At 41.3% G+C, this 24,098-nt stretch overlaps 1 non-coding gene across 1 annotated transcript; it reads left to right on the top strand.

Moving 5' to 3' along the window:
• The first annotated feature begins 5,775 nt into the window (after positions 1-5,775).
• trnai-uau lies at positions 5,776-5,869 on the top strand. The gene is made up of 2 exons: positions 5,776-5,813; positions 5,834-5,869. It is a non-coding gene; the product is annotated as a tRNA-Ile (tRNA).
• Positions 5,870-24,098: the final 18,229 nt, after the last annotated feature.

The following is a 24,098-nucleotide window of genomic DNA, read 5'->3' as shown; positions in this document are numbered from 1 at the left end:
GTGCTGAAACGGCACTATCTACATTTCAGCAGAGCACGGAAAGAGAGCTTGGAAGCTAAGAACAGACAGCCCCACTCTGCTGCGTGCCGTTCAGCATTTCAAGTTGACCGTTTAAGTTCCTGTGCAAGGCACAGCAAGTCAAGAGCAGGTTGCCCATATGACCACCCACATTCACTGATGGTCCCAACAGTCTATCCAGCAAGGAACAACACTCATATGACTTATCGCAAAATAATATTTCTGTTTATGTGCAGTATTAAGTATTCAGTTTACAGTGAGTTCCATAACATTTGGGACAATGTTGGCAAACGCCAATACCAGACTCCAAATGCAATCAAATGCCTAGAATCAAGACTCAAGAGAAAGCTCTTCTATAGCTACACTAAGTAAGAAATTTACCACCCCTGAATAAACTGAAACACTCATGAAACCATTTGTCCCAAACATTATGGTGCCATAAAATGGGGTTCAGGGAGGTATAAAAATTAAGAAGTGTTGCATTTTCTACATGGTAAAACCAGAATGCATATAAAAAATACCCTTTAATAGAAGTTGAGACTTTACTCTGCACTTTAACCACACTTTAATTGTTTGATAACAAATAGTGGAGTACAGAGCCAAATCAAGAAAAAACACGTCTTTGACGCAAACATCATGGAGCTCACAGTAGGTTCATTTGAGGGGGGTGGGGGTTATCATTATGTAATATATTTCATGTTGTAATTGTTGCCCCTGGAGGAAAATTCAATATATTGTTATTCACAACAACAACAAGAAAGGAATGTAAAGACGTTTCTACAATTTTAAGTTATTAGCCTAAAGTCAAGCTCCCAGCCTGCTTCAGTGCGGGACCAGGCAGTGGCAATGTGGGGAATTCAGGCTCTGGCTGGACGGCTAAGCAAATACTGTACTGTACTGCATGTGATGCGAGACTGTGGTAAAGAAACCTGACTTCTTCACGGAGAGAAACCTGCGCTTTAATCGTCCAAAGAGTAAAATGTCCAACTCTAACAGAGTTTATATGAGTCCACTCTGGCCATAGCGAACTCATATAATTGCTGTGTGTTGATTTAACGCTGACCATTTTACTGCGCAGGTTCACTTTCCCTGGAAGTCTCTGTTGGGTTTCTGGTCAAATCCGTCATCGGGGGGTTAGAAGCGTGGCACAGCCTGCTGGACGGCTGACTCACAAGCCATATACGAGTCCCTCCATGAATCCTGCCATGAATCCCTCCATGAATCCCTCCATGAATCCCTACATGTGGTCGGAGGCTCAGTCTCCCACCATGGCATTTCTGCCCTGTGAGCCCTTCTCTACACATGTCCAGGGTTTATTAAACTCTAATGATGTTTATGAGTCCAGTAGGGACTGCATGTACTTTATTAGAGTTAAATGTGCTCTGTAAGAGTTGATTTAACACTGAATTTTATTGTTGGTGTCTGTAACACTCTCTTCTTTTCTTCTGTCTAAATTCAGTTAAAAATATGAAAGAAGCCAGACTTCGAGAGGGATAAAAAAGTTCTTTCTCTCTCCCCAGCAGAGAGTTGCATGGATCATATACAGATGTACACTTCCATTTCTCCTGTGCCCCCATTTTTTTCTAACTACCCTTTGGATTTAAGGATTTGCTCTCTGCGTCTGGAAGAGATTAGACATCTGAGACTCGTTGCAGGGAAAAGAGCTTGACGTTTATGGAGATGTGCACTGTGATGTCACCAGCTGGCTGTAGCCCAGAGGGAGATAAGTTGGGTGTCAGGACTGGTGGGGGTGCGGGGCGGGGGAGTTGGGGGAGGATGGAGGGGAGGGGGGGGGGGGCAGTCAAGCTACGCCAAACTTCAAATTCTTTGCTGAGCCATAAATCACAGTGCACTCAAAGGAAAACTTACACAACTCTGTCCAAGAGAGGTATGCCAAACTTTTGTGAGATCATTTCATTTCAGTTTAACATATGTTTGTGCTGAACTATTAATAGGGAACCACACCACCCCGCACCACACCGTGTGCTCCACACAACATTGCATGAAAACTCATGCACTGCAATAATTGACTACACATTTCATTCATTTGCTTGTTTATCACAATACACAAAGGGAAATTTGAAACACAAGCCTTGTAACACAGTCTATTCCAATCAAGCCCTCAGCATTTCCTCTCCTGAGTCCTAAATTTAAACTCATGAACACTGTGTTATGAATGTTTCACAAGCAAACTCAAAGACTCAATCAATGAGCAACAAATGCAATCAAGTTTTTTTGTCCAGATGATTAAATATTCTTTAGATTTCTGTTACATACTGAAACAAATTGAAGGGGAACAAAGATTCGAACGACATTAAACATCCTTTTCTCAAGTAAAGGGGAAATTGTTCTGCAGTTGGAATATTGTGCAGTTAGATTTATTTTGCAGTTACTTTTGGCTCTTGACAACATGGAACAGAAGTCTTTAATGCACAAAACTACATTTGAGCCAATTACAAAATGAAAAACTGCATAGCAGTGCTCACTTGATGTAGTTTTCAACTTTTACTTTATTTAACAGAAATCCAAATACAGGGAAGTTTTGGCATTTGGTTTCCTTGGACAGTTTGTCAAATTTAACTGTTCCCAGGGTGTTCATGAAGAAAGAATAGCATCTGTCAAGAATTCCACCACCCCCCTCCCCCCCAATAAGGCATCCACTCCATCTATATCCCCAGACATTTAGATATTCTGCATGTTGGGACAAGAAGAGACACGCAAACAATGTTGAGTTCAGCCTTTTTGAACTCAATACCCTCTTAGGCCACAGGGAGCTAAGCCTAGGCTTCTGCAAGAGGATGGGAACGTTTACTTTGACAATTGTATTTTATTAGTAAATAAATTAGTACTGGGCTAAAACCAAAACTCTGGCCCTTTTTGAATAAGATTGGACTCCCCTACTTTAGAGACTTGTAACCTTAATTGACCACCAGTGGCATGTCAATCACAGGTCAAGGTCAAAAGGTCAAGAGAAGCACCAGGCCACAAGGTGAGAAGTGTGGGAGTGTGATGTGTCAGCAGCTCTGAATGATGCCATATTTACACTCTCTGTACAATTACTGACCCTCGTTTCATCATTTGTCACTGGTCCATGCTGGGTGGGCAGGAGCTATGGCACTCCTTGATCCGTCTCTTCTCCTGTCTGTCCTAAGCTGCCCTTTTGAGACTTCTGCAAAGTTGTTTAATTTACAAAGTGTGGTCAGCAGAAGGGAGAGAAGAGGAGAGGAGAGGGTACTCCCAAGAAGAGAAGCCGTCCTGTGTCCATGACCCTCCAAAACATGTATAAAAGAAATGCAGACACTGTCTTACACAGTTTTTCCCTGCCCCTCCTTTAAGATCCCATTAATCTCTTTCAAAGCTATTGGTGTGACTTTGCCTTGGCCTAACTAAGACAAACCATAGAACAGCCATGCAATCACAGGGATATGTGGCTGGGGTGGGGGTTGGTACTGGGGGTTTGGGAGGAAAACCGAGTCTGTGTTTGTTTCAGAAGTCAGCGATTGCCCAAACCGTGCAATCATCCGAGCGCCCACAGGCTTGCCTCCGTACTCAGCTGTCAAGCAAGATTGCTGAAAGGCATCCATCTTGTTGGAACATGAGAAGATTCAACGTAAACCCAGAGAGGTGTCAAGAAGCAAAATGGGGGATGGGGCGTGCAGGCTGGAGGGGCTTTGAGGACGATGGAGGAGGATATGTATTTTCACCTACACGTTTAAGATTAATTATAAACTTTAAAAGACATATTTCCTTATAATATTTAAACAACCCTCCCCAGATACTATTAAACTGCCAGTCTCATTCAGAGAGGGACAGGTGGTACCATTGGCAGCCAAGTACACTGGTGGTTGCCAAAACCGGAGAACCACAGTGGAAAAATTCTATTGAGGCACTAAATACTGCATCTCTAAACAATATTAAATGTGTGTCAGTATTATTACAACTGTTGGTTTCTATTTAAAGTAATTCACACTAGCATTAACAACTTGTGAAGGTTTTACATGTTATTTGTCGTATTTTAATTCTTGTGGCTTACTTGGGAGGGTCTCGCTTAATAGAACTTTTCATAAAACCATTCACAGTCATATCTTTTGAGGACAATGGAATCTGAGAGAGAAAGTGAAAGAGATGTTACTGGTATTAGCTTATAACCTACATCCATGCATGTTAATGGAACACTCAGAGCACACTGACAGTGTTCTCAAGTTAACAAGGTTACCTTACGGTCAGGTACCAGGCTCCTTCTGTCATTATTTCTGTTTACATGAGGCGTGATACTATTGCCAACTCCTGACGTCTATACTTCACCTAAAGTTCACCGAATTGGAAATGTAACAACCCTTATACATGTGGGTTTGTGTAAGTATGCACAGGCATGTGTGCTTGTGAGAACCTCAGCCTAAATGTTGTTTTGCAACACAGATATAAACATGTCAGAAATAATTATTTATGGATAATTCGCTTTCTCCACACCCTGGGTGTTCAACTGGGGATATATGAAGGTTCCGTAGGGGTCTGCAATAGCACTCTAAGCTCTAAGGACCCCCCTCCACAGTCTGCAATCAATGCCAGAAGTGATGCCAGAAACACATTTTTACCTCTATTAAGGCCTTCCAATTTAACCAAGAGGAACGTTTTTTTTTATGGTTTCCATAAAAAAAAACATTATTTTTAACGTTGTGTCCTTTATTTTCACTCTTGAGTCCTCTAAAAATGAAAACAATATTTATAATAGGATCTATTCAATGTACTGAAGCATTATTTAGAAGAAAAAAAGAAATCGTCCCAAAGGGCGTTATAAGAGAGGGCTAAAGTGTATGGAATGGTTCTGCATCATCAATAATTTCTGGTGACATTTTATCTACTGTCATATTTTAGGTGAAACTAGTACATCCACTCATGCAATAAATGGGCTGTCATAGTTTTTCCCATTTTAAATATGTTTTCAAATATATCCTACCTTTCCTTTGCCATCTATGACCGAGCTAAGCTGCTTGCATTTACAGCCAAGACCCGTCTGAACTTGGGTGTGCAGCTTACTGCCAAAAGGCCTGAAAACCAGCTGATGCATATCATGTATGTGCTGCACAGGGTATACCACCATTTACCTAGTCAGGATGCCTCATTTCATCCACACCGTCCCACCCAACCCTCCACCGACCACAGCCACAGTGCCACAGCTGGCTCCCTGGAGCATGCACAAGCATGGCAGTAGCTGTCTGTAAACATGAGCGTGAGTATGTTTTTCTGGTAACCCCACATTTTGCACTGTTCCAAAAATGTTGTCATTACATTGGGATCAAGTCTGGAGATCAGAGAGTATCACAAACCATATGGATAACAACACATACAATTATTAGCTGAGTTGGATGTGGTGGGACCAAGTGGTGCATTGTGGGAAACTGAAGCTCAAAAAACTCTGGTTTTTTGACTGCAATATTCTCTGTGCTGTACACCAAAGTGACTGCCAGTTTTATGCATAAAAGTAAAAGGTAAAATTAATTTTTTAAATTTTTATATATAATATTAAATGTGCTTTATGGGCCCTGTGTGAAAAATGCTTATTATTTTTCACACAGATATTAAGATAGTATTATTATTATTATTATTATTATTATTATTATTATTATTATTAGTAGTAGTAGTAGTAGTAGGAGTAGTAGTAGTAGTAGTAGTAAAACTTTTTAAAAAACTTTTAGTTTCTTTGTAAACATTTGTTTAGCTCCAGTTTGTTTAGCTCCAGTTTGTTTAGCTCTAGAAGCTCCAGTGGCGCAATCGGTTAGCGCACGGTACTTATACAGCAGTACAAAGCAGAGCAATGCCGAGGTTGTGAGTTCGAGCCTCACCTGGAGCACAGTCTTTTAGGATGGAGTGTAGCACAGTGGGTAAGGAACTGGGCTTGTAACCGAACGGTCGCAGGTTCGATTCCCGGGTAGGACACTGCCGTTGTACCCTTGAGCAAGGTACTTAACCAAAATTGCTTCAGTATATATCCAGCTGTATAAAAATGGATACAATGTAAAAATGCTATGTAAAAGTTGTGTAAGTCGCTCTGGATAAGAGCGTCTGCTGAATGCCCGTAATGTAATGTAATGTTTACTGAAATTCTGCAATATACATCCAATTCATAAGTCTGGCACATTAACCTCCTGTGGGTGTACATCTACCAGACAGTCACTGTGAAGTAGTGAAGATGCACTCTGTGAAACTGTAATGACTAATCACTGTAAAATCACTCACCAATCACAATAAAATAGCCAGTCACCTTGCCAGTTTGTCACTGTGAAAAACTTCAGCAGGATAAAAGCCCTTGTTTGTTTGCCAGGCAGGAAGGGGGGTGACATTGCTAAGCAACAAAAACTAAACACAAGCTCTCTTGAGCAAATAGCAAATGTCAATTGATGCAATTAAAGGAGAGAGGATAATAAATTCTCCACTATTTCGCATTAAAACGCTTCAGATGGTCACATGAGTTTGCTGTGGTTTTATGAATTTTGTTACAAGGGTGTTTCCATGGTTTTCTGTGTGATGATGAAAACAATCCTGGATTCTCAAAATTATCAAATTAAATTAAATGATCAGAGATGGCATTTTGATCGCTAGTGAAGGTTTGGCTGGATGGGCACACTGTTAGAGATGCTTTAGCCTTCTAGCCAAGGATCCCCCTTCAAACTCACCTCTTCCCAACCTCAAGAAAAAAAAGACCTACAACCCCTGAGCATGAAAGTGACTCAGTTGGTGTAGAGTAAGGAACAGACACCTCCCCCTGCCACAAACCAGGACCAGGTACAGCAAATATTTCATTATGAGTTGGTTTCACAGGATGGATGAGGCAAACAGTAGCTTGTGCATACACGAAAAGACGATCGCCTTGTTTTTCGTCTTCTGTCTTTCTGACGTGTTCCTACGTTGCTGGCAAGCAGCTCCCTGACTAACGGCTGAAGCATCTCCACAAAGCCACAGACCCATTACGCGCTGCGATTGCCGCCGCCGGCCGTCGTTGCGTTCAACGCCGACTTAGCTCGCGCTGATTTCATACTTTAATTACGGGGGAGCAGTGAATCCCGCTTTGCGGGAACGCTCCGCTGAGAATAGAGGAGCGAGAGTGATGTTGGGACATTCGGAAAAGAACACAAACAAGCCCTGGACTCGCGTGACCTCCGGAGTCCTGACAAGGCCGCGGGCCCTCTGCCTGCCGCGCTGCGCGAAAATCCGTCCTGATTTCTGCGGTCTGTGGGGTCGCAGGTCACACCGCGTTCCGAATACATGATGCTTTCCTTCAGAGCGTCGCTTCAGCCCTCTCCTTGTTTCTTTGTTTTTAGTCATTTTGTTTTCGCCTGTTTGTTTTTTCAGGAGGAAGAAATTCGCCTCTCTATCAGGTCTTGACGAACAGTACTTACCGAATTGGACTTTAAATAACTTTTTTAACAATGCCTTAAAGGGACATATATTTTGCATTTGTAGATATCTGCCTATAAAATCTGCCTAAGTAAAATGATTGATTTGCACAAGAGTAATTTCCCCCACATATTCCCCTGCGTATGATCATCTGATAAATTTATAGCATAATTGTGTGTGCACATGTGTGCACATAGTTATTATATAAGCAAAGCATCGTTGTATAAGACCGTTTTGTCCAGCAAATAAATTCATAAGAGTTTGTTTTCCAAGCACTCGCACTTCCTATTTGGAAACCCAGCAGGCTACTCTAATTTGAACTGAAATTATATTTAAAAGCTTTGGTTTAAAGTTTATTTATTTAAGAAGTTATTTTAAAAAGCACTCAGAGACACTGGGATGGGGAGTGCAGCCCTGGAGCTGGTGGGAACAGCAGGATTGCAGGGATGGGAGGAGCAGCTGGACTGTGTTAGCATTCCCATGTAATCCCAGGGCATAACCTGCCGTAGGGAGAAAAAGCACGTCTGTTTTCACTCTTATCCCCCGAACAGCAAAAACAGCGAGCACATAAACGGCTCCACGGTTTGGCATGTCAGAGACGGTACTGCTCATCTCTCTCTGTCGCCCTCTCTTTCCCTCCATTTTGTATTCTGGTGTGCTCATTCAGTGGAACACATGATTTTCACATGCAGGCATATGCATGCAGGAGTCACATATCAAGCACTGTGTGTCTGGCCATACAAGAAATTCAAATCTAATGAGGCCAAGAGATCTGAACTGAAGATAAGAGAGTTTTGGGGCAGAAAAGGTTAAAGTTCACATCACAGATCAAGAAAATGGACATTGCTGCTATAAAACTGTTCGGCACCATTGCAAGACTTTTTTATCACCATATTTTTACTCCATATTACTTCATATTGTTCTGTATTACTCAATATTACTACTTTAAATGCAGAAATTGCTCAGTTTAATTCTTCTTTGGGCAAGAAATAATAATTACAGATTAGAAATATTAGCATGCTACTGTAGCCTGATATCTAAAGGTTTTCACAAACTTTCTGCTGTCTTGCTAGTAGTTTAGTAAAATTACAGTTTATGTAGCAGTGATTTATGGTTGTTATAAGCACTTTATTGGTTATTTCAAGGGGATATCATTGATATTGGGGTTCATCTTTAAGTGTATGCAAATGTGTAATCCTGCTTTAACAACCAGCAGCTACACGGTGATGACTAACTAGCCTGCTACATAAAATTGTCCCAGAAACGCCGCAGGTTATAGGTTATGCAGTTCTGAGAAGATAATATAAGATTTTCGCTTCAGTCATCCATATATTATGTTTCCAATGCTGCCTACCTAGTTCACTTGCTAGCAAGCTTATAAAGTTTCAGGGGTTATGTTACATGCATTATGTCAAGTAACACTCCACAAACATAATTTACCAATTTATGAGGCCTATATAATTATTATAAAACATACTGTCACAACTCATTGAACGTACCAACATAAAGCATGGGTGTGATTCTGCACAGACAGACACAGGCTGAACTTTAATACATTAATGATCTGTGTATCTTAATATTGCCTTATTTAAAAAAAAAAAAAAAAAAAAAAACAGACAAATAACTTCACAATAAGGCATCCCATACATGAAATACATATTGTGATTCTTTGTTAATGCATTGTTGGTGGCTAAGTTGATATGAACAACTATTGTGAATACATACTAAGGCCTTCAGCAGTGTCAATCCATTAAAAACAACTTTAGGCTGCTAATAGGCTTTAGGCTGCTTTAGTCAGTTAAGTACTGACTTGTTAATTATTTTTTCATTCTTATTCAGGAATTGGTTCTTGTGAGCTCACAGAACCACATTACTAACTATGAACAAACATCTTACATATCTTTTTCTAATGGCTGAGTTCAGTGTTTTAATGCTTTGTATTATTAATTCATACAGTAATAAGACATACTTAACATAATCATGTGTTGTAAATACAGTTTCTAAAATGTCTGTATCATATTTGTTTGTTAACAATGGCATTCCTTATCATTACTTCATGGAAACTGACTGTGAGGTGTTACCATTACCACTAACAATGCTAATGTACCGAGAAGAATAACAGTTCAGCCACCGGTCACCATACCAAGGCAGTTGTGCGGTGACAAAACTTTCATCTTAGAACACACGTCTGTTTCCTACCAAGCTCTGTACAATTATACAATGATATTTTGTTACTATTCTATAAATGCCCCTTCTGCACATCTCACAAGATCAGCTCTGTAGTGACTTGTTCTGGGAGTGTTCAATGCATCACAGGTCCTGAGTCATTCATTAGGGAGTAGATACCAAATCGTCTGTCAAGCCCTTCCAGTGCGGATAATTAAGAATAATTCAATTCATTATTTTGTTACTGCAACTGCGCAATCACTGAAAGCAAGGTCAAATAAGTTACTGTTTACAGTGCTGTTAGTCAGAACGCTTAGATGTTGACATTTTCTTTCCTGACGTACTTCACTTCTGAATTTTCCAGTTGGATGTAATTCATTATTTGTCTCTTTTTTTTCCTTCTAAATCCTGATTGCCTATATTGGCTCTCGTGCCAAAGCCTGGTAATATGCAGGATGCACCAGAGTGCGTCATGTGTTTTACTGGAACAAGAGTCTTTTCTGGAACCCCAATTGGCCTCTATATACAGTATGTGCTTGGGCCTATGTCTGACTATGTTTGGCAGTAGTACAGTAAGTTGTTAGTTGAGATGGGATCTGCTGAAGCCCTTCTTCGGAAGGCTGCAGCAAAGTAATGTCTGATTTGCAATAATGAAAGGTGGGTGTGGGGATATAGTTGCTGTGTTTTATGATATGTTGATATTTGGTTGACATGGCATGCAAAGGAACAACTGAGCATTTTAGTGAGCACTAAAGAATATATGGCTTGCTAATTAGACTGAGATTAGATTGCTATCCTTTTTCTTTGTGTCCTGACTTTGCAGAAGGCAAGCTCTAATGTCAATGAAATCTCCCAAAGCATAAAACAGGAGAAGAGGCCTCATCTAAAAAGACCACAAAGTCAGGCTCCGCCTCCAATATAAATCAAATCAGTCTCTACCATCATCACAGTTGTTTTTTTTTCAGACAGATGGAAAAAATAGTTTTCACAAAATGAGGGAGAGGGATGTGGGTGGCACACACACACACACACACACACACCAGCAGAGTATGTTCCAGCCAGAGCCATAGAATCAGTGTAGTTTGGGAAGTAACTGGAAGGTAGGAACAATATGGCTGGGTTTCACTGTAGTACAGGTTGAGGCCAGTTCTAGTCTCCTGGCCCAGGTCCAGCCTAGCCTACATGCTAAAGTGTAGCTCAGCTCCTAGGGCCGTGCTCAGTCTCACTGACTGCCTCGCCAAAACCACTCCAAAATCAACAATAGCTAATTATGTGAACGGGCCTCAGAAAACAAACAGCAAACACATTGCGGACGCATGGCACCATACTGTCTCTCTCACTCTCTCAGTGGAATGTTACAATACCACACACGCACACACAAATAAGCACACAAATAAAAAGTGAGTGCACACGCATGCAGAAGATACACACAGACTGACCTGCACACGCTCATACATGCACGCTCAATTGGATGTATGTACGCACGTACACACATACAACAGACATACACTCACTGCATACTTCCACATAACTTATCAGCCAACACACAATTGTTTCTGAGTCCTGTGAGAAATGAAAAGGAAATTGTAAATTGTCTCACCGAATGAAAATCTCCTATGTTGTGATGAAACAGTACTCTGGGAGTCAATCTGGGCCTGAATTTGCAATGCACCTGATTTCAGTCATAAATCAGTCGTTCAGCAGTTCCTGGAAAATGTACTGCTTTGAGTTTAGGTCACACATGTTTCTATTTCAGTCTGTCAAGACTCAAAACTGCCCACACAACCCCAGCCCCAGACCCCCCCCCCCACCCCCCCACCCCCAAACACACCCGAGAGAGACTGATGCATGCTAGAGCCTTGTGCTTGGAGCATTAATAAACAATAGATGAGAAAGAGAGCAAAAACAAAGAACAGGGAATCGGTAGAAGAGGTAGAGCAATGGACAGAGAGAAAGAGTAAGAGCTAAGGAGAGGAAGGATTACCAAGTAGAATCATAAAGGGGGAAGGAGAGGAGGACGAGAAAGAGGAAGACTAGGAAAGAAGAAGGAAGAGGGAGGGGACTAAACAAGACTCTCACTGTCAGGTGACTGACCCAAGCAGCGTTGTTTCCCTCTGACCTCCATTAAAGTCATTAAAACCATGTTGTAAGCTCATGAACTATGTGCTTGCTAATGGCAAATTTCACGAATAAAAATGCTAACAATACCTTATAACAAAAACAGAAAGCATAGTGAAAGCATGAATTCTCACATGCAGTACAATAAAAAAACAAATTTTGGTTGCTGAACACAGAGCAAGTCCAGAATCCCTCTCCCCCAAATATTACCTCCAGGGCAGCCACTAAGAGATTCATTTTGGGCTTAACAATATTAAAATATACATTTGTATGATGTGATAAATGAAAGATGTGAAACGTGATATGCGGTGAGAACGCCCCAGACGTTAGTACGCAGTGAAGAGAAAATGTGCCGTGTGCCTTGTGGAAAGGTCTAGAAGGGCCTGAGCGAGCCAAAGAGCGCAGGGAGTCCTCTCATCCAATCAGAGCGCTTTTCTCCAAGTCGTGGGCTTAACAGAATTAAGAGGGCTGCCAACGTTTTAATCACGCATTCCAGTCCGTTTGTCATCCGCTTAATCTGTTAGCCATTACGCAAATGTGTTCCAGATGCCGCTGTGAGATTCAACACCAATCTAATTTGCAGCGTCCACAGAAAGAGACGTAATAACATAACACAGGCCTTAATATAAATAACCAGATCTTAGCGTTCTCCCATAAATCAGGAAACAGGTCATCTTAACCTTTCCCCCCCCAACCCCCAAACACACACACAAGTTCTCCATATAGAAATACACATACTCATGACCTATCCAAACATATACACACCACTGACCTTCCCCCTCTCTTTCTCTCCTTCTCCTGCTCTCTCTCAGTCTCTCTCTCTCTCTCTCTCTCTTTCTCACTCACGCACACACACACACATAAATGCACACAAACGCATGGACATGCAGGCACACATACATGCAAACAGACAATCATAGGTACATACAGTATATATACATGTGCATGCACACAGACATGCCCTCCCCACCCACCCCCCACACACACATGCTACATCAGGAGCGGGCGAACTGTGGGCAGTGTTTGTGCCAGTTAGTGCTGGGAGTTGTTGGCAGGTGACACACCTGGCTGGGTTGGGTGTGGGGGAGTGGCTTGTAGATGAGTGTGCTGTACAGGTGAGTGTGTGTGTGTAACAAACTGCACCCATGTGGAGAGGACCAGCACTCTCCCACTTCTCCTTTACCTCTCCATCCTCTTCTTTCCCCCTTTTGGGACAGTGATGAATTTGGCCTCTGTTTTCGGCCTTTTTTGTTTTCTCTATTTTTGAAGAGGATCCTTTCTTCCCTGTCCAGTGGGTCAGGGCCTGTGTTAGTTGATGCACAGCTGTTTGGAAGCCCAAGAAATATTTGTTCTTGTCTTCATTCCCCCGTGTCTTCCTGGGTGTGGGTTTTCTGGCATAACTCTCCTATCCTAAATTAATGCGTTGAATGGTCTTTCCTGCCGAGCAACCCCAATGGCATTAGTTATAAAGTCTGTGGTCAGGTGCCCGTGTGTGTGTGTATGTGTGTCTGTGTGTGTGTACGTGCTGTTTAAACACCTTCAGAGCTGCTGCGAGCTGAGCACTAATGGTCAGTGTAAAGGGAGCCCTGTTAGCCTGACAGCCTTAATGAAATGTGGTTTCCGAGTGAACGGCGTGTCCTGTCTCAGTATGGGTGACTGGCTGGGTTAAGGGTTTAAACAGCTCAGGGACAGGCATAACTCATGTTTCTGACTGTTGCCCAGGGATGCAAAGGCCAGTAAATTGAGTGATCTGGAGCACCACTTTATCACCCAATCAATCCCCCCCTATTCACACACATGCGCGCGTGCACACACACACACACACACAGACGCAAGCACACATGCACACACACACACACGCACGCACACACACACATACGCAAGCACACATGCAAACACACACACACACACACATACACACACTCCACATTTTTCTCAGTTGAAAAATAACCCTCTGAGCTCAATTATTTTTGTACACATTTCCACAAATACAATAATAATAATAATGATTTGCTTTAATAAAGTGCCTTTTGTGATGTTGACAGGGAGACAGTTATGACAGAATTCACTTCAATAAGTCACTCTGGCCAAAAGCGTTTGCTAAATAAACTGTCAGTGTGCATTGCTATTAAGATAATTAACTTGGGGATGATTATATAGCCGGATAGTTGACCAGAGCACCAGAGAGCCATTATGAACTGGAATATTTAATGACTGAAGTGATTCTCTACTCCTCTCCTACAGCACATAGAGCCTCTATCACTTTATGGTCTTCTGCTACTGATAATGATGATTCCAGCAATCAAAACAGACTTTATTCATTTTATTTTCAGTCCATTATAATGAGGTCTTCAGCAAAAGGCCGAGTTATTGAGTAATAGAGCGGACGTTGGAAGGTGTGATATTGGCAATAATGCTTTTTGGCCCAAGCAAGAAAATTGTGGTTTTCAAATTAGGGAAACCCACACCACACGTCAAAGAGCTAAACAACAACCTGCATGAGGAGGCATGATAGGTTCCCTTTTTCTGTATTGTTCTGTCTCTCTCTCCCATTTGCTCTCTTTTTGTGACAAACAGAAATAAAATGCGTAAGGGCATCATGCACATGCTTTTACAAAGGTGTTACATTCTCTGGCCTTCACGGTGGTGAATATCTGTGAAAGGCCATTATGCATGCTAATTTGGGTATTGCCATTTATTGGACCATCACACTAAAGGATGAGGCAAGCAATATCAGAATTAATCTGTGTGATGTCATGACGTTGTGCAATGTTGCACAACAACAAACATAAATCCGAGTCACAATTTAGCTCTGCCAATTTTCAGGGCTTGTCCGCTCACTGTAGTCTGTGCGGCAACACACTTCCTGCAACACACAGGGGTTCTCACTTAAAACAGAAAAATCTGTCATTTTTTTATTTTTAATCAATGAGTACAGGGGTATTGTGCTTTAAGATCGGCAAAACCAAGTCATCATCAAAAAAAAAATTCTTGAGCACAGTTGTGTGTGGAATGAGTGGTCATCTTTAGAAGCTTAAACTTAAAATATGCAAAAGGAAAACTCTTCTCAGTTTATCCTAGAGTAGAGTAACTATCCCAAACAAAAAGACTACAAGAATGGGGGTTGGGTCCCTGGGTTCATCAGAAGGTCGGTCCCTCGGCCCTGAGCGCTTGATGAGTCACAGTACACTGCTGCTGAAGCACTGAGAGATGTGTCCTGAGGTAAAAAGGGCTCTTCTGGGTTTTACAGTTATCCAGCTCACTCAGTAATCCTGCATTGTGATACAGGACCCTGCTCTAATGGATCAAAGCAATCTAGGTTTTCAGGTGACATCATCCATCGGATAAAGAACTTTTCCCTCCAGGCCTGTTGGACAGGTATGAAGTAAGATTAGATGATCACGCTCTGGTAATCCTGGTCCCTGTGTAGGCACTGCTATGCTCAATAGGGGTCAACAACAACAACAACAACAACAACAACAACAACAACAACAACAACAACAACAACAACAACAACAACAACAACAACAACAACAACAACAACAACAACAACAACAACAACAACAACAACAACAACAACAACAACAACAACAACAACAACAACAACAACAACAACAACAACAACAACAACAACAACAACAACAACAACAACAACAACAACAACAACAACAACAACAACAACAACAACAACAACAACAACAACAACAACAACAACAACAACAACAACAACAACAACAACAGGCATGGCCTTCAAGCAAGAGCACCCAACACACATTAGTACTTCAGCATTAATGAGTGATATGTGTGGCACTGCAAACATGTACATGACCATGTATTATATGTGTGATTATATGAGAACAATTATATGTATTATGTTACGGCCGACTTGAAGGGCCGCAACAAACAAAGTCCAAATGTATCCAAAAACTGATCTCAGACATTTATTAATCTAAACCACAAACTAAAACAAACAAAAACCCGCAAAGTTCACAAAATAAAAGAGTCTTCACAAAAACCTATCAAATACAAACCACACAAAAGAAACCCCAAAGAAGATCTCCCCAGCTTCATACTGCAGGGCTTATATTGGGCCACAGGCAGGTGGAGGCAATCAAGCAATTAAGCAATTAGGTATTATCTCCACCTGTACTACCCAGGCAAGCAGAGGCTGGGGACGTAACATATTATATGAGAACAACAGAGCAGAATCAAGGCATTCCAGTTCCCTCCCAATGTAATTCCACCAGGACCATCGCACTTGCCTAGGCCTCATCACTCGTACCAGAGAGTCTGAGCCAGCCCAGCAGTACCAGCAGGAGTTCCAGCCTGCCACATAGATACATAACTGTAATAAGATTATTATGAGAGTGCACATTTCAAACATGCTGCTTTCAGTTGGTTTTGATTTCACCCTTTAATAGCAAATATATTTCATTGTTAGATGCATGCAAATTTAGCCTCGCTAAAAGATTCTTTCTGAAAGAAATTCAGAAGTCCATTCTATTCCCCATAACCAGGTGAGCAAGAGCTGGAAATTAGAAACAGGAGCCTCTACAGATGTTTGATCAGATCCAGGAAACCACACTGTACAACCAAATGACGCAAGTGCACATTGTCACGTATGCTTGTGTATGAATGATTGCAAATCACAGAGGAATCACAGGAGAGGCGTATGTATGGGCAGCTGTGATGGGAGGTCAGAGGTCCTGTGGGTGAGTGCATGTGTGTGTGTGTGTGTGTATGTGCGCATACATATGTGTGCATGCGTGTGTCTGTGTGTGGAGAGAGAAAGTGTTTGAAAACGCTACTTTGAATAATGCCTTTTTTCAATCTCACCCTGATTTCCTGCATTTGAGCACACACTGGCCATGATTCAATAAATAGTTTTCCCTCAAGTTTAAGGGCAATAAATGCAGTAGTGTGCTTTCCCACCCACAGACTGGCCCATTACTGGACATGTGGTGAACTAGAACTTTAATGTATTTTTTGGTCAAAGTTAAGAGGAATATTAATGGAATTCAGAGTACTGATTCACTTAAAGAGGTGTCTGTGTTCATACATGTACAGCAACAGGCTAAAGACCCTATATTCTAACAGATATCAAAGATAGTCCTTCAGTTGACATCTCATGACAAGTTGACATATATTTACATAAATTAAGAATAAACTCACTAAATAAAAAATACCTCAGTAAGGCAAAATAGCAAGAAGTGAGTGAGGCTTCATTAAACCAAAAATTGCCCAAGATATCACTTGCAGTCAGTAGCTCACTGATCCAAATTAAGAGTAGATTTTTTTTATTCACACCTACAAACACGCATACATATTTGTACACACATACAAACATGTATAAGTACACACATAAACACAAATATTTCATATACTTTTGAGCCTAAACCTTTTGTTGTCTTTGAATTTAAATAAATAATATATTAACATGCTTGCTGACTTAATTGACGAGGACAAATATAAAAATATGTTTATGTGATGATGATATTCTAAGACTGCTTCTGCTTCATGGGATTTCAAAATAGTGCTCAAAGCATGTCCAGGAAACTTCTGAGAACATTTACCCAGACTTTCCAGGAATTTCTGGAGGGAAAAATGCTAGCTGGTGGTTGGACAGTTTAACTGCACCCTGGGTGGTGTACCAGACATTAATCACCTGCAGTCTGGTTAGCCTGTAAAATCAATCACTATCTCTTTCAACCTACAATGAGTCTGCAGCATACCCCAGTGTAGCATACTTCTCATGGATTAAAGTGAAGTTAGATGGACTCAAGATGTATCACCTTTTTCTCAATTTTTTCTGACCACTGTGGTACTGGTTCTTCTTTCCCTGCACACACGATACAGTCACCTCCAACTGCAATTAGGACTTATGTTTCAAAACTGCCATGGCTGTGACTTTCTGGGAGAGCTGGTGGAGAGGTTTAAGCAGTGTGGCATTTGGACAAAGATTCACGTTGAGATGTTCGGCCAGCAGCATAGAGCAAAGCAGGGGGAGATGGACAGAAGAGATACTTTGCAGATGGAGAAGGGTACCCAGGGGGCACTAATCTATGCTAAAAGTTCATACAGGTTTCGCAGGCTCTGTCCGTAAAACTGACAATTACAGTCTTGGGCCACAGGACACATGGAGGGACATTCTGTCCATTTGTGAAAAGCCAAAGCCCACCCCTGGTGGAAATTCCAGCTACCAGCCAAAGGTGGAATCTAGCTGGAACCAGCTTCTGCTCCAGCTGGATACCATCTGGAATTTGGGGAAGATCTGTTGTCCGTATCAACATGGACATGGTCTTGCCAGCGTGGTTGCTATCTCAACCATATTGTTGCCAGCTTGACCATCTCCAAAGCAGCTTCAAAACAGCTGAACCAGATTCAAACCAGCTGTACCAGCCCAAAACCAGGCCAGAACCAAACTGGAATTTTCACCAGGGATGTAGACTGGGACAAATTGTTGGGCCACGATTACGATGAAGGGCTACGTCATGGGTCCAGCCTAATACCCACAGAATTAATGAACACATTTTCTATGACCCATTATTGAAATACAGCTGAATATATTTCCACATATGGAAACTATAAATTGGATAGTTATTAAATATTTTCCAAAACACTTTAATTCACACTAACCAGAGCTTTTATCTTAGTCAGTTATTGTTTGTGGAAGGGGTATAAAATGATTTTACACCTCGTGACCCACCACAACCCCACTCTACCGACCCTGTAGTCTATTTCACTCTTTATCACTCCCATAAAAAACCCCAGGCTTAAATAACAATCAATCAAATAACGTAATGTGTTTCTTTGTTGGAATGGGCACTTTTGTTTGTGGTGTTTTTCCAGTGCACTGCATACAGGTCACAGTTTTCTGGGTGAAAAGGTAAAAGGGCAGGGAGAAACCAGGCTTTCCAAACCAGGTGCGGTACTGGAGCCCTGCAGGTTTTCTTTGGGGGCAATGGATTCATGAGGAGGAGCTGAGAAGGTATTGGGAACATGGCCAAGGGGCAAATCCCGGCACGGCCAAACCCATGATTCTCCTCAGAGGGTGGGGCCTGCTGAGGGACAGTCTCATGGCCTCAGCCCAGTGGAGCCAGATTGAGTGCCTGCTACTCAACTGTGACGTCATAGATCACTTTACTGGTGAGTCATACCATCAGCGGTCAGCACCGTCATGTGTTTGTTTTCGGTTGGTTGGTTTTAGGAGTTCCCAATGTAATCACATTATCCTGGTAAAACATGGCACTGGACTTTTTTATATTCCCTCAAAACTGCCTCCTGGGCTTTAATTGGTCAGTGTCATCCTTATATCAGTGGAGGTAGGATGCATTGAGAAGTGAACTATCTTAACAGGGAATGGTCAATCCTAGGGGATCACATGCAGGCTGGCATACAAGCAACAATACTGATAAAAAGGAGTCAATTAATTAATTAAATCCTATTAAGATAACTCTGATGGTGTACCCTCAATATTAGCCTTCCCAGCCCTGGACACCACAATACCCAACCCCACCTCAGGTCTATAATTAAAAAAAAGTCTTTTGTCAGTTAAGCATGTAAAACAGCCATTTTATCAGCACAGTTATGCAGCTCTTACGCAAATGTTTCCATTAGCACAGTCCCTTGGAAGAAGTGACCAACACTTACCGCTCTCCCGTGATGACTGCAGCAAGATGCAGCAGGCAACTCCCAACCAAAGCCCAATTTCACATTTTCTGTGGCTACTGCTCAGTTTCCATTTGCTTGCATAACACCGCTGAATTGGTGAGGTAGTTCAAATGCTGTCAGTCAGAATCATAAGAACACTCAGACAATAACATATCTCTCCTCTCTCTCAGGAGACTGAAATCATTTTGTGATGTTATTGTCCGAGCCCATCTAAACCAGACACACGTTCACACACACATACACACATACAAGCATGCACGAACATAAGCATGCACACAGGCACACACACACACACACACACACACACACACAAACACACACAGTATTCTCTTACTATATCCACCTGGAGATAGACATAAAGGTGTAATAGCCAAGCAAGATGTCCTGTGATCTGTAAAATTTGAGAAAGGCAGAGTCGGCTCCTCCAGTGATCCTGTCCTCCAACTGACAAACAACAAGCTGGTTGGGAACCTGGTGTTTCAAGAGACGAGGCCAAACCCAGCCAAATGAGGGACCAAAAATTTACATAAACAAAAAGATATTCAGCTGAATTGCTATGATAACAATAATCATTAACATTTTAGATATGGGCGAATGTATTTTTCCATCTTGTTTTTCCCATTGTGCTGTCAATAGAGAGTGTGGTATCTGTTTTGGATGATAGTTTATATAATTTGGATAAAGAGTTCTTTGATTTGGCAATGTGCATGTGTTTTTCTGCTAGCAGTGGTGGTTGCAAGCTGCTGTTTGATTAATTTATCTTTGATTTCAGTGAGTTTTTAAGTTGAAGGCTTTGTAGAAAATTCTCACTACCAATATCATATTTCTGGGTTAGTGTTGGGAATGATATTATTGAGTTGTTTTCAAATATGTGTTCAAGCTGAGTTATTCCTTGTAGCTTCCATGAATTAAAATTAAAGATTTCTTTTGGATTTGGAAGTCTGGGTTGGGCCATATTGGAGTGAATTTGTTTGGCGATGGAGTGAAACCAGTGATTGTATTGACTTTCCACCAAGCTGTCAAGAGTCGTTGAGATTAGCAGGTTCTTGATGCAGTATATTTTTTTAGTGACTGAGTGAGGAAAGGTAAACCAGCTATTGAAATTTCTTATCATTTCATTTCCAGCCAGGGGTTTTATTGCTGATTGGGGAGTAGCCATTTTACTATATTTTGAAGGTGATTTACCAGGTTATATTGTCTGAAATTTGGGGCTGCAAAGCCCCCAAGATCTTTGCTTTTCCAGTTGGCAGAGCAGCCTGATACTTCTGAAAATGTTTTTATTATATTATATCATCAACTTATTTTATGGGATGTATATGCAGTATATGGTCTTTATTCTGACATTGCCATTGTTTTGGCAGATGGCAGCAGTAAAGGGGCTCTATAAATTTGGTGAATAATGCGGGAGAGAGTGGACATCCTTGTCTGGTGCCGCGGTGGAGACATTGGGAGGTAAGACCATCATGTTGTGGGTGAGTTACACAGGATTGGAACCCATTGAATGAATGACTCTCCAAAACCAAACTTCTTCAATGTAAAAAATGAAAAGTTCCAAGTTCCTCAAACTATCTGAGGAGTGCCAGGGCCTGTGATTGTTTCCAATATTAGTTGAGGTCTGGATTAATAACTGTGTTGAAGTCACCTCCCAGAATCACGGTAGATTCCAAGAAATCCATTAGTTTTGGGTTGCCAAACCAAAGTGGTTTGGGTTGTCATCGTTTGGTCCATAAATGTTTGCAATGGTTATTTCGTCATTTCCAAGTTACATTGATGATGACATATCGTCCTTCTGGATCCACTACTATTATTTTGTTATGATATGGAATGTTTTTATTGATCAGTTTAAAAAAAAAAACCTTATTCGAGTTCTGCGATGCAGAGAAAATTTGGATTGTCCATTTAGATTAAAATTTTAGGTAATCAGAAGCTGTGAGACGTGTCTCTCGCAAAATACATACATCTGCCCACATCCTGCAGAGGTGACCAAGGTTTTTTTTTTTTTTTCCAGTGAGTCAATTCTCCTAAAGTTCAAGCCAACAAACTTTATAAGTGACATTAAAGATGTGTCACAGAACATCCAATATATTGCATTAAAACTGTTTCCCCTTTTACCCATAGATACTGAAAAGTCAGCTCCCCATGCTTGGTGCAAAGATGAATGTACATGTAGACACACACACAGTCTCACAGTCACAAACACCTATCATAAATAAATGAACATTAAACATAAATGAAGGACCATACATAAGCAGAGAAAGAAGGAGAGAGAAAAGAGAAGGAGGAGAGAGAGTGGGCGATGTGTTCGTGCATGAGAATGAAAGCTGATTCAAAAAAGCGGAAGAGAGCAAAAGATTGATGTTCTCACATTGAGGTTTAAATTAGTTTTAAGCCATTGTTGGTCTTACAGTAAAACTCAGAAGACCCAGGGTGTGGTTGCTTCATAGCAGAAGAGCTGCCCGTTTATGTACAGCTTATCTACCACAAGAGAAGCGTGCTTGCCCTTTTCCCTTTGTTGTTCTAAGCTGGGGTATAGTACTCTGTGTTGCTCGCTTATTTCCTTGGCAACTGGTCATTGAGAACAAACTTGGTACCTATTAGTTCCCTCGCCATGCTTTTAATCAGTTTTTTCTCTTGATAATATCAAAATATCACAATGATAGGGCGGGGGTCTCTGGATACATTGTGCGCCTGTTTGGTGGATGTGGTGGAAAGTCATTTTAGTTACTGTGTCTAGCGGGAGTTTCTAGTCTAGTAGTCTTTTGCGTAGTATGGATTCTGGGTTTAACAGGTGCACTTTCGAGAATCCCAGAAAAAATTTAGTTGTCGCACATACTTCTGGTTTCTATGTCCAGGATGGTTTTTTGTCATTGTTTTCTTTAATTACATTTTCCATTTCAAAGGTGAGGTTTGGAGTGCATCATTGTCTTTTTTGTAGGGTATCAATCTTGTGATGGGTGAATTCAAGGCAAGATTTTAAGTCATGGGCAAATGTTAGACAAAACAATCAAGTCATTGCGGGCTGAATGACCTGTTCTTGTCAAAATGTTCTCACAGTTTGAATGGGCTGTTCTTATCATTGAACATATTTTTAATTTTCTGTGATACATGTGGTCCATTGAACATATTCTTATTGTTCTTGTGACATATGCAGACCAAACCTCACTCGGTGCTGACAGACTGGGCAGTGTGATGAGCTGGCCCTGCCAGAAAGTTCCACAGCATTCCCCAGAAGAACTGGGGTTTTAAATATAATAAGAAAATAAACAACATGATAACAATAAGCTTAAATACTTAAAAAGCACACAAACCAGAGCACTGTTAAATGTGAACGGAAAGTTAAACTGAATTCCATCTCAGAATTGATACAAGTTTGCTCCACCATTTCTCATAAGATTCTTAGTCTGTTTTATGCACTGTTTTGGGGCACTAGTTCCCCAAGGGACCAACAGCTGCAGCCCGGCTAAACCTCTGTGACAGCAGTCCTCCTCAAATGCCGCTGAGCAGGGGTACAACACATGGTACACACATACAGTGAGGAGACTGCAGCCAGAGAAAGACCAGATTCACTGGAACGTGTCACTGCACACAGAGCTGAGTGCTGGTAGCTCCAGCCACTAACTGTTTTTTATTGTTCCTCTGTTTGGCGCCCTGTCCATACATTATGTATCATGCCCAGAGCATTAACCAGACCACAGTGCTTTATTCACCACACACAGGTTGCCCGCCTCCCTTCTGCATGGTTTGTGCCAATTGAGACCAACTTGCACCTTTTGAACATTTTCATTGAGCATAACATAATGGGAAAATAAAGTGATGGTACTCTTACTCCATTTCACATAGCAACAGGCAAAAAAAGGATCAAACCCCTTTCACTCCTGGGTTGAGTTCTCCTGTAGAAATGGACGACATCACTTCCCTTTCTTAACTGCCTGCCTCAAGGTCATATGCGAAGAAGGAGGTTAGTATAATAAAAAATATAAAAAATAATTCCTTCAATTCACAGAGACCTCTGGCTGTCAAACATACTCTTCTCATCAGCTCATTTAATTACTATTGATTAAATTGAGAATTAATGGACAATTAACTTGTGATTCAAAGAACAAAGCATTCAATTCCCAATGTAAGTCCACAGGCCCAGATAATTGATAGCACCTCAAGACCATGGGAGTGCTGCAGATTTTATTACACAGAGATTAGCTCATTTGTTTTCTTAAAACAGGGCCAGTAGGGAACAGCCTGGTAGTCTGAATACTTGTTACATTAGTACAGCTAAGTAGCTACTAAATTTAATATTGTTCTTTTTTTTATTTGCTTTTATTGAAATCAATTGTAAATGCCAGAGGAGACACTGTGTCTAAGCAAAAATAATTTATTGATCAATTATGGTGTGTCCCAAAAGCAGACTATTCAGCAGCCAGCTTTCATCAGTGCCATTTGGAACAGAACATTTGAATGAGGCCAATTAGGAACAGACATGCAAGCGCACAGAAACGTACAGGCACGCTCAAATACACACAAGGGGGCCACACACAAGCACACAAATGTACACACACCTTCACACGTGAAAAACTCAAACACACAAATGCACACATACTCACCTGTGCACACGCAAACATTCATAATCGCGGGAAGATATTGAGGATAAGTCTTGAGCAACATTCCTGATTCAGTGCAAGATAATGAGTGTGGGCTTCCTTGCACTTTTGTAGACTTAAGATTTTTGGAAGGCC

Source organism: Anguilla anguilla, chromosome 2, assembly GCF_013347855.1.
Source record: "Anguilla anguilla isolate fAngAng1 chromosome 2, fAngAng1.pri, whole genome shotgun sequence".
Taxonomy (NCBI): Eukaryota; Metazoa; Chordata; class Actinopteri; order Anguilliformes; family Anguillidae; genus Anguilla; species Anguilla anguilla.
This window is presented reverse-complemented; position numbering and strand designations above follow the sequence as displayed.